The sequence below is a fragment of the Alexandromys fortis genome, unplaced genomic scaffold, assembly GCF_014885135.2.
Source record: "Alexandromys fortis isolate MF-2015 unplaced genomic scaffold, M_Fortis_MF-2015_v1.1 scaffold_34, whole genome shotgun sequence".
NCBI lineage: Eukaryota > Metazoa > Chordata > Mammalia > Rodentia > Cricetidae > Alexandromys > Alexandromys fortis.
Window position 1 is genome coordinate 7,831,955 of NW_026067933.1, and position 16,522 is coordinate 7,848,476.

The window sequence follows — 16,522 nt, forward strand, 5'->3', positions numbered from 1 at the left end:
GATCATTTGATGGGAGGACTACATTCTGACATACAATATTTAAATAGGTATAATATTCTTCCTTGGTATGTTTCAAAATATAGTGTGGACAGATACTGATTGCACTGCTATGGAATAAAAGACTTCACTTCAAATCTATGCTCAAACAGAGCAATTCCAGGTAAGATCACTGAAATCAATAAACTTAGGCTTCTTACTGGCAAGGAGAGGCTGATGCATAATTCTCAGGATGATTCTTAAATATAAAAGCCCCCACATTTTGCAACGTGTTTAAAGGTAACTCCATTTCTACCTTAAATATTGTTTCTCTTCATTTTACTACTTTCAGTTTACCTTGCTCATAATAGCATGGACCTTTGAAAACTCAAAAAGCCTATTCTTACTACAGATGAATGGCTCACATATGTCTGGTCTATTTGTTTTTTTTTTAAGAACATAAGGAAAACATTAACTATGAAGCCAGGCCACAGCAAGGACACAGATGCTTTTCTTCTAAAACACAATAAATTAAATAGTACTCAAATAGGTCCCCTTTGAAGATTTATTCTTCCCTAAATAACAAATTATGACAGACACATTTCTAAAATTTTTCCTGGAGATAAAAACAAAATCCATACTACTGGTCTATTTTACTGTGGCCATTCCAAACATGCTTTTAAGTCAAATGTCTTCAGGTCAAATTATTATGTGCATATAAACAGACATAAGGTTTTTGATACACCAAAGTTCCTTTTCTTCAGGATGATAAAATTGTGTTATGAAAAAATTCTTTGGTGGAAATAACTGTCTAAATCCTTTTGTTGGAGCAAACTTTCATCTTCTATACATTTACAGCACTGAAGATGAGAGCCATTTTGACACTATAGTATAAGTACAAGAGAAATCTACTAAAGGAATGATTACTTCAATTCTATTTATAAAAAGCATTAGAAAGTTTTATAATTCCTTTAAACATTAACAATGAAATATTTAGCTTATTACTTGTGTAGACTTTACAATTAGCCAGTTCCTTTTTAAAATAGACCTATAAAACTGATATGCCTCTAGCCATCTTCTTTTTCATTTCTATTCTTGTTATTGCTTTGTTCCATTTTACTTATCACTCCATTTGCACATATTTCTGGAGAAGACTGCAATATTTAATCATATAAAATAGTATATTAAATAACCCAGAACAATTTGTATATTTTCTTTTGTTTAATAAATACTATTTCTTTCAAATTCATCATGTTCTTTGACTATATTCACCACTCGCCATAATCTCTACAAATGAGAGATGCCCTTCCCCATATGGGCTGAAGGTGAGTCGAGGGCACCAAGTTCTCTTTATCTCTGAGGGCTATGATTCAACAAACCCAGACATGCCGTAATTCTGTCTTTGGGCCTATCTGTAAAGGTCCCATTTGTGATCTATTTGCAAGACTCTTCTTCTAGCCAAATGTCCTGCAAGAAAAGATATTGTGGGAGCTGGCTTCTAAGTTTATTTCAGGAAATGGAGCAGAGATTTGACTGTGAGAACAAAGGTTTTGACTGTATGACTTACTTTCTCACCAGAATTACAGTGTGGGAGAAAGTCACCTGCTATACCAATACATAGGAAAAATTGTGCCCAGCAATCAATTAATACACTGCTAAAGCTATGGGATGGGTCCCAAACTATAATAGAGGAGAAGAGTGCTGGCTTCACAAGGGATCTACAGCAAGAACAGCCAACTAGTCAAAAGGCAGTATTCCCAACACCTTGCATCTGAGTTTATCTCTGTTAGATATGCATATTTCTGGCGGGTTGGCCTAAATTATCACCTGATATCTCATTGCATAATCCTGTGGGCCACAGCAACTTTTTTACTCATGCTTTGGCTCACCACCCTGCTAGTCAACCCATGTCTTTATATTCCTCAGTGTTTGTTTGAAAAATTCATTGTACCAATGCTAAATTCATCTCTATTAAGAATATATGCACTTTATATAGTTAACAATTTGAGATTATATATTTTGATTACATTTCTCCCTTCCCTTTTCTCCCTCCAAACTTTTCCAATATATTCTCTATGTATTGTCCCTTAAACCAGTATGAAGTGACCTGTTTTGAATCTGTTCTAAATTTAGACTGGTTTATTTTCTCGGCTATCAAAAACAGCCTTGCTGTTTAGTTGTTTGCTTGAAATGACCTTTACTGTTCTTTTACCCTAAATCTGTATTAGTCTTAGGTTCATTTCTTGCTGGAGACAAACACATGGATCTTTTAAATAATCGAATGAGCTAGTGTATGTCTTTTAATTGGATAATTCAGACCATTAGCATTCATAAATATTATTTTGATTTTGTAATCAAATTCGGTACTTTACCAGTCTCCAATTCATTTCTTGTTTTGCATGGTGTATTTTTTCCTGTGACCTCATAGATGTGTTTATCTATCTATCCTTCCTTTCAATATGTTAAGACTACTTTAAGTAGTCTAGTGTAGAGCTTAGTGGTCATGCATTCCTTCAGTTGTGTTTATTATGGAAATGTTTTTCTACAGGTGTTTGTACTCCTCCTTCACGCCAGTGCCTACAGAAGCCAGAAGAGGCTGTTGGGTCCTCTGTGGTTGGGTTACACACGGTCGTGAGCCGCTATGTGGGTGCTAGGGATAGAACAAACTCAGACAATGCTCACAAACACTGAGCACTGAGCACTTCTCATTAGCGCTAAACTGAACATTGTTTTTCTACTCATTCTTTTGGATCCTTCATTTTTAATTTAATCTAATTCTCTAATTAGAATTTATTACTGCAAAATTAGTAACTTTTGGAGGTGTTATGTTGTCTTTATTTTTCATGTTTCTTGGTGTTTCTGTGATTGACTTGTGAATTTGGAATTAGGCCATTGGTTATGTATTTGATCACATATTCTTTCAGTTGAGGTATTTGCAATGATAGAGTGGGACTAGGCTGTGGTAGTGTTGATGTGCCACTCATCCTCACTGGAAAAACTAAACCCTCAGTCCACAGGCTCAGCACACAAAGTCAATCTCTCTCACCCCATAAGAGAGCCATACACTAACTATAAAAGTAATCACACATATGGGCAGGTTTATTGTAGAACAGAGTAATAACAAAGTTAAAACATCCTTTCAAATCTAGTAACTTTGGGGAGATAAAGTTACAATTTAGCATGACCAATGGTATACTAGTTACTATAAGTAGTTATAATTAGTAATAAATTAGTATCAGAGGAATAGATAAAATAGACGAGATAAAAGTTATGGAAAGAGAGAACAATTAAGAATAAGAGAGGAGGGCCGGGTGGTGGTGCTGCATATCTTTAATCCCAGCACTTGGGAGGCAGAGACAGGTGGATCTCAGTGAGTTCAAGGCCAGCCTGGTGTACAAAAGAAGTTCCAGGAGAGCCAGGCCAGGACAGCTAGGAATTACACAGATAAACTCGTCTCAAAAAAAGAAAGAAAGAAAGAAAGAAAGAAAGAAAGAAAGAAAGAAAGAAAGAAAGAAAGAAAGAAAGAAAGAAAGAAGGAGGGAGGGAGGGAGGGAGGGAGGGAGGGAGGAAGGAAGGAAGGAAGGAAGGAAGGAAGGAAGGAAGGAAGAAAGAAAGAAAGAAAGAAAGAAAGAAAGAAAGAAAGAAAGAAAGAAAGAAAGAAAATCAATCAAACATAAAGAGAGAATAAAGGAGGAGATAACACATCTGCAGCAAGGATAGAATGAGAAGGAAGAAATAAAGGAAATTCAATCACATAACATAAAGCAACTTGAAAGCTGACCACCAGGATTCCTCACCTCCAGTCAACCTATATCCATTGGGATTGCACACCTAAATGAAGTAAGGGGGAGACACTGAGCTGGAGAAAGCAGTCTATAAACTTACACACAGATAATAACGTATCTACCTGCAATCGCTAGTATAAGAGCAGATCCAGACTTTCTATGTGGACATTTTCCTAAATGGCAGGCGCAGACTGTCTCTACATCATCATTTGCACGTGTGAGAGCAGATTATCTCTATGTGGCTGCTCCAGTGTGCACAAACAATAAGTGCATAAGCACAATTGCATCTGTGTAACCACGTCTGGCATTGGTGCAGTGTCTCTGTGCCATCATTTGTCAGTGCCTAGCTGCTCATCCTATCCTTACGCTCTCTTTTCCTTGTCTGATTACTTGGATCTGTATCTTCTGATGAGGGTAGAACTTTTGTGGTATTAAGCTTCCTATGTTTATCTCTGTTGTTTGCCATGCAACCAGAGGGTGTGGCTCATGAGTCAGGTGGTGAATATTGTACTTGCAGGAGTTTTTAAGATGCTAGATCTTGAAAGAGGCTGTTAGAAAGCTTTTCACTATCACCTAGTACCTTGCCACTAATACCTTGTACTTATCACTTCCTGTCCATCAAACATGGAGTTAGTGAATCCCATTTCAGTCTACAGTACAGACAATATTTCTGCCAAATGAAATACTGCACAGTTCTGGCTCTGGGCTTCTACCCTCTAGAAAGCGGCAGTCTGCATGCCAGGACTCAGAAAATAGACACTTCTCTGAGTTCCTAATGTGAGCTGTTCAAGAAGAGACCTTTGCAACTAGATCACTTGGCTTTTAACTCAGCAGAGGTCTTTTGTTGGTTTTTTAAAATGGTTTTTCACTGCTGCTCTGCTAAAATTCAAAGAAAAAATTTCCTGGCATCTATATAGTCTATGACCCCCAAGATTACAGTACAATTGGATAGCACATACATTCATTGATGCATCTTGTGTTGGTTGTGCTGTCTGAGTCTCTGGTTCAGACTTTGCCCCTCCCTGTGTTCTCATTCATTCTCATCCTCGTTCTCATCCTTTCTCTATCTCCCACTCTTCCTATGTAAATTATCTGACTATCTGAAATACTGAGAATAGTATATAAATTCCCCAGGTCTTTCTTTTGACTTAAGTTAAGGTTTCAACAATCTGTGATTGCTCTTATTCAGCTTGGGGAAAACAAGACACCCAGACAGAATTGAGTACCCCAAAACAGATTTGTCTGTTTTGCTGACTAAAGTTTCTTCTTTTCTTGTTACTGAAATTAGTTGTCTTAATTGGGTTTTTATTGCTGTGAAGAGACACCATGACCATGCAACTCTTACAGAGAAAGCATTCAATTTGGGTGGCTCTCTTACAGTTTCAGAAGTTCAGTCCATTATCTTCATGGTGGGGAGCATGGGGGCTTGCAGGTAGATGTGGTGTGTGTTACCTCTTGGCTTACAAGCAACAGGAAGTCAACAGAGACACGGAGTGGTATCCTAAGCATAGTCAACCTCAAAGCCCATCCCCACAGTGGCATGCTTCCTCCAACAAGGCCACACCAACAAAGCCACATGTCCTAACAGTCCCTCTCCCTATGAGATGATGAGGCCAATTCCATTGAAACTAGCACACTACTGTTTTTTCTCTTATCACTCACCTCATAGGCTAGCTGTCCCCAAAAATTACCAATCTGCTCAGAAATACTAGCAGCAGATCTGTGAGTATTGTTCGCCATCTTCTTTCCATAACAAATAGAATTTCTTTTCAAAATTGTAAATAATCAATGGAAATACCTTCATAAAATGTGGTATCTTGGCATATTATTAAGAAATTTAACAGAAAAATTTCAGTGCTTAGTTTAAAAGTTTTAAATTTTTGTATAGGGGAAAATAATGACAATGTAACACTGGTTCTAATTCTTCTTAAAGTTTATCCTAAAAGACATGGAAAAAAGAGAACTCTTGTACACTATTGGTGGGAATACATTACTTTCAGTTATAGAGAGTAATAAGTAATGCTTTCAAAGCTTGAAGAATTTCCACAAGATCCAGCAGTCACACATCTGAGTATAAGTCCAAGAGAAAAAAGGTCAGAACGTCATGATTCTTTACAGTACTACTCATAATAACCAAGAAATGCAACTGCATAAGTGTCCATCTGATGAGCATGTTAAAAAAGGTTACACACACACACACACACACAAGTTTAAGGCATAAAAATAATAAAATTCTACTCTCTAGGACCTACACAGTGGGACAAAACCCCAGGCTTTTCTAGCTAGCCAGCAGCAGACCTTCCTGGAGGTAGGCTCCCCCAAAACCCAATCACATCCTGCAGACCCTCCAGACCCCAACTCACCTATCCTCCTGCAACGTCAGTGGAACTCTGAAACACAGCTTACTTCAAACTTCAATACTGAGGGGACTTAAACAGCTTGCTACGGTACTAAGGGGACTATGAGTTTGCTACAATACTGAGATGTTCAACAGCATGCTACAACACTGAGGGGAACAAGAGAGAGGACCAAGGGAGCACACCAGGAGAGAAGACCAAGAGAGCAGGCTTAGAGAGAACTCAGAGGCTTCCTGAGACACAGACATTGACAGTACAGAGCAGACCAAGATAAATTCCCAAACACTCAGACAGAAACTGGGTTAGACAAAGGCACAAAGACACTGCCAGCCTCGTTTGAAGGAAGAGGTGGGTAGGCGCCAATGCAACAATTCATCCAACAACCTAAAAGGCAACATAGAAACACCAGAACCCAGTGGTCATATAGCAGGAAAGCTTGATCATCCTAACCCACAAGAAACAGAAGAAAACTACTTTAAATATAACTTTGTGAAAATGATGGAGAGCTTTAAATAAGGAATGATACATATTAGAGTACTACTCAGCAGTAAAAAACAAGGACTTCTTGAATTTTGCATGCAAATGGATGGAAACAGAAAACACTATCCTGAGTGAGGTAAGCCAGACCCAAAAAGAGGAACATGGGATGTACTCATATTTGGTTTCTAGCCATAAATAAAGGACATTGAGCCTATAATTAGTGATCCTAGAGAAGCTAAATAAGAAGGAGAACCCAAAGAAAAACATATAGACATCCTCCTGAATGTTAACCTTCATCAGGCGATGAAAGGAGACAGAGACCCACATTGGAGCACCGGACTGAAATCTCAAGGTCCAAATCAGGAGCAGAAGAAGAGAGAGCACGAGCAAGGAACTCAGGACCGCGAGGGGTGCACCCACACACTGAGACAATGGGGATGTTCTATCGGGAACTCACCAAGGCCAGCTGGCCTGGGTCTGAAAAAGCCTGGGTTAAAACCGGTCTCACTGAACATAGGGGACAATGAGGACTACTGAGAACACAAGAACAATGGCAATGGGATTTTGATCCTACTGCAAATAATGGATTTGTGGGAGCCTAGGCAGTTTGGATGCTCACCTTACTAGACCTGGATGGAGGTGGGTGGTCCTTGGACTTCCCACAGGGCAGGAAACCCTGATTGCTCTTTGGGCTGACGAGGGAGGGGGACTTGATTGGGGGATTGAAAGAGAAATGGGAGGTGGTGGCAGGGAAGAGACAGAAATCTTTAATAAATAAATAAAGAAAGAAAGAAAGAATGATAACATGAAAAAAAAAAGACCTTAACAAAATGTAACAAACCACAAAAAAAAAGAAATGGAGGAAAAGACAAAAAATTGAATAAATTAATAAATCCCTCAAAGAAACCCAAGAAAAAACAAACAGGTGAAGCAAACAGTTCAAGACTTGACGACTGAAATAGAGGTAATAAAGAAAACACAAACTGAGCGAATTCTGGATAAGGAAAATCTGGATAAACAAATAGAAACTACAAAGACAAGTAAAACCAATAGAATACATGAGATAGAAGAAAGAATTTCAGGTGTTGAAGATACTATAGAGAAAATAAACTCATTAGTCAAAGAAAACATTAAATTCAACAAATTCTTAACACAAAACATCCAGGAAATTTGGGACACTATGAAAAGACCAAATCTAAGAATAATAGGGGTAGTAGAAGGAAAAGAACTCCTGCTCAAAGGCACACAAAATATATTCAACAAAATCACAGAAGAAAACTTTCCCAACCTAAAGAAGGATATTCCTATGAAGGTACAAGAAGCTTAGAGAACACCAAATAGACTGGATCAAAAAAAAAGTCTCCTAGTCATATAATAATCAAAATGCAAAACATACATATAAAGAAAGAATATTAAGAGCTGCAAAGAAAAAAGGTTGAAAAGTTCAAGTAACATATAAAGATGAACCTATCAGAATTGCATCTGACTTCTCAATGAAAACCATGAAAGCAAGAAGGTCCTGAACAGATGTACTGCAGACACTAAGAGACCACAGATGCAAGCCCAGACTACTATGTCCAGAAAAGCTATCAATCACTATCGATGGAGAAAACAGGATATTCCATGACAAAAACAGATTTAAACAATAGTGTCCACAAACCCAGCCCTACAGAAAGTACTAGAAGGAAAACTAATTATACCCACAAAAACACAGGCAACAGATAACACCTTACCAGCAAAGCCAAAAGAAGGGAAACACATAAAGACTACTACTGAAAAATAACAGGAATTAACAACCACTGTGTTGGGGGAGGCTGCTTATTCATCCCGGCCTCCCAGAACCAAAATAACCACACAGAAACTATATTATTTAAAACACTGCTTGGCCCATTTGCTCCAACTTCTTATTGGCTAACTTTTACATATCAATTTAACCCATTTCTATTAATCTGTGTATCGCCACATGGATGTGGCTAGAATTCTGGCAACTGTCTCTGGGGGGCTACATGGCTTCTCTCTGTCTCCATCCTTTTCTTTCCCAGCATTCAGTTTAGTTTTCCCTGCCTACCTCTATTCCCTGTGCAGGCCCAAGACAGTTTCTTTATTAATTAACCAATCGTATTCACAGCATACAGAGGGAAATCCCACATCACCACTAGTCATTAATATCTCTTAATAGCAATGGACTTAATTCACCTATAAAAAGACACAGGCTAAGGGAATGGATATAAAAACAGGATCCAGCCTTCTGATGCATACAAGAAACACACCTCAATCTCTAAGACAGATACTACCTCAGTGTAAAGAATTGGGAAAAGGTTTTCCAATCAAATGGACCTAAGAAACAAGCGGTTGTTGCTATCCTAACATCTAACAAAATAGATTTCAAACTAAAATCAATCAGTAGAGATGGAGAAGGATACCAGGAACAACCCACCAAGATGTAGTCTCAGTTCTGAACATCTATGCCCCTAATACAAGAGCACCCACATATGTAAAAGAAGCATTACTAAAACTTAAATCGCACATCAAACCCCACACACTAATGGTAGGAGACTTCAATACTCCATTCTCACCAATAGACAGCTCAAGCAGACAGAGAAATAAGACAACTAAGAGATATCATGAATCAAATGGATTTAACAGACATCTATAGAATATTCTACCCAAACACAAAAGAATATGCCTTCTCCTCAGCACCTCATAGGACCTTCTCGAAAATTGATTACATACTTAGTAACAAAGCAAACCTCCACAGACAAAAAAAAAAAAAAAAGAAAAAGAAAAAATGGAGTAACCACCTGTGTCTTATCGAATTACCACAGAGTAAAGTTAGAATTTAACAAAAACTACTCTCAGAAGGCTTACAAAGTCATGGGAATTGAACAGTGAACTACTGAACAATCCCTGGGTCAAGGAAAAAATAAAGAAAGAAATTAAAGACTTCCTAGAATTGTACGAAAATGAAGGCACAACATACCCAAACCTATGGGACACCATGAAAGCAGGGCTAAGAGGAAAGTTCATAGAGTTAAGTGCCCACATTTAAAAAAAAATTGGAGAAAGCTCATATTAGTTAGACTTAGCAGCACACCTGAAAGCTCTAGAACAAAAAGAAGCAGACTCACCCAGGAAAAATAGAAGACGGGAAATAATCAAATTGAGGGCTGTAATCAACAAAATAGAAACAAAGAAAACAATACAATACAAAGAATCAATAAAACAAAGAGCTAGTTCTTTGAGAAAATCAATAAGATAGACAAAACCTTATCAAAATTAATCAAAAGGCAGAGAGAGAACATTCAAATTATCAAAATCAGAAATGAAAATGGGAACATAAGAACAGACACTGAGGAAATTCAGAGAATGGCTGAGTCAAAGCCTGAAAGCTCATTTAAAAGCTCATGAACTAGGAAGAATGTGAACTGGAGCAGTGTGTGTGAGCTGCTCATGTCCTCTTGCTTTTACAGGTCTCCAGTCATCACTGAACCAAGCAGAACACTGTGCTCTTCATTGCAATGGATAAGTAGTTTTCTGATCCATTCCAGGAAGTGCTCTGGGGGAATTCCCAAATATTTTCAGACAAAAGTCTATTTACCAATTTCTTATCTGGCCAGGAATAAAACTTGTGATTTACCTGTAGATGAATCATAGCTGGTTCTCTAAGTTTCCATTGAGAAGATGAAATCTTTGAAAAGGAATGTATCCCTCTAATGTGTAAGAAAAATACATAGAAGAAACAAGTATCTCACAAAGAAGGGGAGTTCTTGGGAATTAAGTCTTTTCTGAAGCTAGAAAGTCATGAGTGAATTCAGGTTGTCCCACTTAAATGGTCCTGGGTTGTTTATATAAAACCTTTTTATACCTGAGTTTCCTCCTTTAGAAAGAACTAATATCACCTGGGGGCGGGAGGAGCAAAACTACAATGTGAGCTCTGTGAATCAGGAAACAAATTGTTTAGAGAAGCACCATGGCATATGAGAATGCTACAGAAGTAATGCTATAGAAAGTAGTGACTTAAAAATATGGACTGTTCTATGGTGATATGCAAGATATTCATCAGTATGGCTATAGCATAGGTCATCTGGCGATGGATGGAGACAGAGACCCACATTGGATCACCGGACTGAGCTCCCAAGGTCCAAATGAGGAGCAGGAGGGAGAACATGAGCAAGGAAGTCAGGACCGCGAGGGGTGCACCCACCCACTATGACAGTGGGGCTGATCTTGGTGGGGAGCTCACCAAGGCCAGTTGGACTGGGACTGAATAAGCATGGGATAAAACCGGACTCTCTGATCATGGCGAACAATGAGGGCTGATGAGAAGCCAAGGATAATGGCACTGGGTTTTGATCCTACTTCATGTTCTGGCTTGGTGGGAGCCTAGCCTGTTTGGATGCTCACCTTCCTGGACCTGGATGGAGGGAAGAGGACCTTGGACTTCCCACAGGGCAGGGAATCTGGACTGCTCTTCAGACGGGAGAGGGAGGGGAATGAAGTAGGGGGGGAGAGAAGTGGGGGGAGGGGGAGGGAAATGGGAGGCGGGGAGGAGGCAGAAATTTTTTAAATAAATAAATAAATAACATATGGACTGTTTACTGCCTTTCAGGAAGGTAGCCTCTGTCAGGTGACTTTCACTGCCTGGGCCTTATACTCCTCCTATATATTCATTTATGGTGGCAAGCTAACTTAGTGTAAGTTACTCTTAGGACACTGACCTAGAAAAAGCACCATAAAATGAGTATTTGCTATTGTTGCTCTGCTTGTTATTATTGTGGATTATGATTTAATAGAACATTTTGAAGTATTTATTATTTATCTAGCTGTTTATTTGACTATTTCTTAAGCCCCCTTTCTCTGTTGTGTCAAAAGGAACACTAGATACATAAGTACATCTTCCTTGCTCCCTGATTTCATCTTCTTTTTCTCTTGATGATAATCACTTTGAATTTTGCCTATTCTTATATCTTGGAAGATAAATTCTGAAATTAAGCCAATAGCCATGACCTCATGAAGAACTTTGGACTTATCTGAACACTGTTATTCCTTAGGCCACCGCTACAGAAAACCCTACCTGCGTCTTCGAACTTTACTCGTTTTTCTTGTCACATAAGTTTTGGGTTCCCTCTCTTCTTTGTCCTCCATATGTAATAAACAAGTCTCTTCATTTTCATGCCATCTCTATTTTGCAACTATAATAACATTTTAAAGAACATGCTACCTCTCATAAAACTACATAATATTCAGCAAAGCAAAATATGGATGTAGACAACATGAATCTTAAAAGCAGTGTGCTGAGTGGCACGTATGTTATGCTAAGTACTGTTGCATAAAAGCACACGATCATCTAAAACCTGGGAATGTGACCTGACCTGGAATAGGGTCATTGCACCAGAAGCTGAAAAGAGTCAAAGAAGAATGCTCCCCTATAGCCTACAGAGGAATTACAGATAGTGGGACTGATCTAATGGGAGCTCACCAAGGCCAGCTGGACTGGGATTGAACGAGCATGTGATCAAACCGGATTCTCTGAATGTGGCTGACAATGAAGGCAGACTGAGAAGCCAATGATAATGACACCGGATTTTGATTCTACTGTATGTACTGGCTTTTGGGGCTAGTCTGTTTGGATGCTCACCTTCCTAGACCTGGATGGGCAGGGCAGGGCACCCTGACTTCTCTTAGGACTGGAGAGTGAGGGGGAGGGGGAATGGGGGAAGTGGGAGGGAAATGGGAGGATGGAAGGAGGTGGAAATTTTTAATAAATAAATAAATTTAAAAATGTGGTATATTTACACATTGAAATACTACTACACAGCTATTAAGAAAAATGAAATTATGAAGTTCATACATAAATGCAAACAAGCATTCACAGTGAGATAAACAGACCCAGAAAGCAAGTATTTAATGTTTTCTCTCATTTTGGGGTGTTCCTGTGAATCTTTAGATATATTTGTTCCATTTGGAATATCTATAGACAACCGGGACATAGTAAGGAGCCACAAGGGCTGGGAATGGAGAATTCAATGGAGAGGAAACAGGATGGAATGCAGTGGTATAAGTGTTTGAGGGGATTTCATAGACTAGAACAGATTAAAGTGAAGTAAGGGGTGGGATAGCAGGGCAGAGAACGGAATACAGGGAGGGATAAATAACACCAGAAAAAGTCATGCGGAATTTTACCTAATACTGTAATGAGAGTGTGTGAGAGTTAAAATGGAGTTATCTTATAATGGGATGAAAAACCATACTATACACCACAAGCTAACAAATAAAAAGCTCATAGTGGGGAACAGGTTAACTCCTTTGGAGTTGTTGACCAGTGAGGTCCCATAGAATCCCAAACATTACAGATTATTGCAAATCCTACTGGTTATCCTCTGGAACAGTAAGACCATATTGCTGAAAATATGATTTACTCAGTCACAAAACATGAAGATAAAAAGCTGGTACTGGTACTGACCTGGTAGCTTCATTCCTATTGGCTGGATTTCATGTTCCTAGAAGGCACTACACATGCTACCAGAGAAGAAAAGTCACTGTCAATCTTACGCCAGTGTTACACCTGCAGTTATCATTACAATTGGCCTGTCAAGACATGACCACTGCTGCAACAATGGCATGAACATCATAGGTGTAATCAACCACTTTCTACTGGGATTTAAGTACTATTCCACCATTGTTAGACCAAGAACCTATGGCTAGATAGGTCATAGGTCATAGGGGAGAAGTAACTACTATTATTATGCTAAATGTACATAGTATTAAACCAACTCTAACTGACTTATCATATATATGTATATATATTAAAATATATATATATAGGGGGAGAGAGAGAAATTAATACAACTCTCAACCCTAATCAGAGATGTTTCTATTTTCAGTAGTTGGTAATTAACACAAGACTCACAACTGACCTAGATGCAATTTAGAGACTATAGACTTGCTCAGCCCTAGATGGAATATCACCTCTTCTTTTCCCAAAGCTCATGAATAACAGCATAAGAAAAGATAGAAAGGCTGTAAGAGCCAGAAACAGTAGATGGATATAAGGAAACAGTGCCCTCTGGACCACAGGAATGTAGCTGAACATACGAACTCAGTGATTGTGACAGCATGCACAAGCCCCATGTAAGTTTAAGATAGAACAAAGCCCATCTTGAAGACGGAAGATAGTCACAAAATTCAACCACTAGCTGAGGAGTTGTTGCCAATTGAGAGCTGCTAGGACAGGAAGAGTCAGTTTCTTTAACAGTGCTGCTCCTGGTAAGTCAGCTATTCTCCAAGGAGGCCACATATCCAACAATATTTCAGCAGCACAAATTGGAATTGATGGTTGAAAAAAATGAAAAAAGAATGATGCAGATTTGACTGGGTGGGGAAATAGGAATGAATCTGGGATGATTGGGGGAATAATTATGAACAAAATACATTGTATGAATGCTTCAAAGAATTATTTTTAAAGACTAAAACATATAGTACATGAAAGAAATTAAATGCAAAGAGATTCTGAGATATCAACTGAATAATAAGATAAAGGTTATTCTATAATGGTAGATAAAGTGGATTATAAATGCTAGGTTATATTTATAGATGTTGCTAAACTGCATGAGATATTCTAAGTTAAGAAAAGAGAGCTACTAACAGCATAAACACTAGAAGTGTAAAGTCTGCAGAGGTCTTGTGCAATCAATAAGGATGGACATTTTCTGAACATGGCTTTGGAAAGAATATTCTAAAAGTAGCAATTACTAAATAAACTGAAGGACCAAAGCAGATATAGAGACATTCTGGAGAAAGTGGCATAAAAAATAGTAATAAGGCCCTAAAATGCTGAAAAATGAGTAGAAGGGTCAAATATAGAAGTCAAAGTTTAAGGTGAAAACATCAAGATTTGGTGACCAATTGAATGTGTCAGGCAATGGAGAAGAGAACAAAGAAGTCTTGTTTTATTAATTTTTTTCGTTTATTTTACATACAATCCAGTTTCCCCTTTTTCCTCTCCTCCTGTTCCTTCCCATCCCCTCCCGTTCCTTCCCATCCCCTCCCATCTATGTCCCCATTCACTCCTCCTCCATACAGAGATGTCTTCTAACAAGCTAGAAATTCTTCCTGGAACTCAGCAGTTTCTCAAACTAAGTTAACAGAAAGGACTATCTGTGACAAAATTAGGGACGAATTTACCCTTGCATTCATGCCTTTGTAGTATAGTATGTTTTATAAATTATGTATGGATGTATATATTATGTATTTATAAAAATTTCTCTACATAATCTAATAATGAAATATAAAGAGCAAAATTACATCGATTAATAGGAAAATGGAGAAACTGGAGATTTTATTCAGAAATTAAGACAGTCTCAGAAAGTTAAACATAGTATGTTTTGTCTTATTTAGAAATTCTTGATTTTTATAGACATAAAATCGTGTATCTATAATATCATGAAAGGAGAAACAAAATTGTGTAGCAGAATGAAGAAAGCTATGGAGAGAGAATATGGTTGAAGTACATTATATCCTTATATGAAAATGTCTTGATAAAATGTAGTGCAATGTATAATCACCACACAATGAAAAGCAGAGAAACTGGTATTCAGTTGGTTTTACAGTAAAATCTAGCATCAGAGCCCACAAGAGCACACCCATCATATACTCTTCTCTTTACAAAACTGCAGTATCAGGCCTGTGTTTTGGTCTAAATATGGCAAATGTTAGAATAAATTATGGTATCTCAAAAAAATATTATCTTCTTTTTCAGTGACCTGATCTTGCAGCTTCATCTAACCTCGGTTGGTCATACTGTGCTTTCATGGTGCTACCTCGAGGTTCATGTTTCTATTCCATTAAGCTATACTACAAAGGCACTGACTTAAGAATAAATGCCTTCAGTCCTAAACGGGATGCCTTTGTTAAACCTCTCCCTTCAAGGCTCAGGAATTTATGTGGGAGAGGAAGCAGAAAGATTCTAAGAACCAGAGGTGGTAGATAAGTTCAAGGAAGCAATATTTTTTTAAAAAAAAAATTAAATAAATAAAAATAAAGAACAAATGCCTTGAACTCAAGCAAAGTAATTCACACTTCATTCTCCCTTCTTCAGAATGATCTCAGGTTTTCTAGTTCATCTGACTCTTCACAAAAATTTTAGAATAATCTGACCTATAGTTTCAAAGACTCTTGTTGATAAATCCCAAAGTCTTTAAAACAAGTTGTATAAAGATAATTTCCTAGTATGTATATGTATATGTATATGTATATGTATATGTATATGTATATGTATATGTATAAGATAGGCCCACTTGAGCTCCTTGCTTACACATCCAACCACCTATTTACAAGTGTCCCTTGGACATCTGCTTTTTAATTTACTTGAGGATATTCACCACATCCTCACACTTATCCTGCAACTTCCTCCCATCTTAGTAAATGATACCAGATGATAGTAAAAAAAACACTCCAGGAAACTCCTGCTTCAGGCCCAGGCCTCTGTTTTTGTACAACTGATATATGATACAATCTAGGGGTCCTGATCAGGTTTGTCTTTTCTGCTAGGTAAAGAATTAAAAGGTAGGAAAAACCTAAAACCTGAAGTATGATAGATAGCTGCAGAGAAATCTCAAGCACCTCAAACAGAACCAGCAGTTAAAGAAAGGTATTACTGGAGGTGAGAAAACATACAAAGGCAGCAGACACAGAACAAAGACCCTCTGCCAAGTGGGAGTGGGGTGAAAACCCTGTCTATCCTGGGGGGGGGGTGCTGGAGGCTTTAAATCCTTTGAAAAGTTTTCCTCCCCTAATTTAGTGTTGGTCAGTTTGTAGAAAGCTGGGGTAGTTGATTAGCCCAGAACTGTGGTGGGACATGTCTTCAGTCTTGAACTCCTTCTTGACCATGCAGAAGCAGAAGATCTGCTGATAGAAAACAAAAGC